The following is a 1,112-nucleotide window of genomic DNA, read 5'->3' on the forward strand; positions in this document are numbered from 1 at the left end:
CCCATTGAAATCAGGAACCAGACAAGGCTGTCCACTATCTCCACTTCCCTTTAACATAGTGCTTTAAACTCTTGTAAGAGCAATAAGGCAGGAGAAGGAAACTAAAGGAGTAATAATTGGAAAAGAAGAGGTCAAAGTATCACTTTTTGCAGATGATACTATACCTAAGACATACCAAAATTTCCACCAGAAAACTCCTAGAACTGATCAACACTTTCAATATAGTGGCACGTTATAAAATCAATCTACAAAAATCAGTAGCCTTTCTATATATCAATAACAAACAATTGGAGAAAGAATACAGGGAAATGCTCCCATTCATAATTGTTGCAAAAAAATAAAACATCTTGGAATAAATTTGACCAAATACACCAAAGATGCCTACGATGAAAATTTTAAATCGTTAAAGAGATTGAGGAAGACACCAGGGGATGGAAGGACCTCCCATGCTCACAGATTGGAAGAATTAATATTGTGAAAATGACCATCCCACCAAAAGCAATATATAGATTCAATGTCATCGCAATCAAAATCCCCATGACATACTTCACAGGATTAGAAAAAAACATCCTTAAATTTGTATGGAAGCACAAAAGGCCCCGATAGGCAAAGCAACCCTAAGCACAAAGAGCAACGCTGAGGTGATTACTATACCAGATCTCAAAGTATACTACAGAGCCATAGTCATAAAAACAGTGTGGTACTGGCACAAAAATAGACACATAGATTAATGGAACATCATTAAAGGTCTAAACCTGAGTGCATGCAATTTCAGCCACCTGATATTTGACAAAGGTGCCAAGAACACAAAATGGAGGAAAGACAGCATCTTAAACAAACAATGTTGGCAAAACTGGATCTCCACCTGTAGAAGAATGAAGCCAGATCCTTATCTTTCACCTTGCACAAAAGTCAACTCCAAATGGATCAAAGACCTCAATGTGAAACAGAAAACCCTGAAACTATTAGAAGAAAATATCAGCAGTAGCCTACAAGATATAGGTGTAGGAAAGGATTTTCTAAATCAGACAGAAGTTGCTCAGGAATTAAGGTCAGAGGTTTAACATCCAGAATATATAAAGAACTCAAAAAACAAAGAATTGAGAAACCAA

This window comes from Nannospalax galili, unplaced genomic scaffold (assembly GCF_000622305.1).
Source record: "Nannospalax galili isolate Female #2095 unplaced genomic scaffold, S.galili_v1.0 scaffold763, whole genome shotgun sequence".
NCBI lineage: Eukaryota > Metazoa > Chordata > Mammalia > Rodentia > Spalacidae > Nannospalax > Nannospalax galili.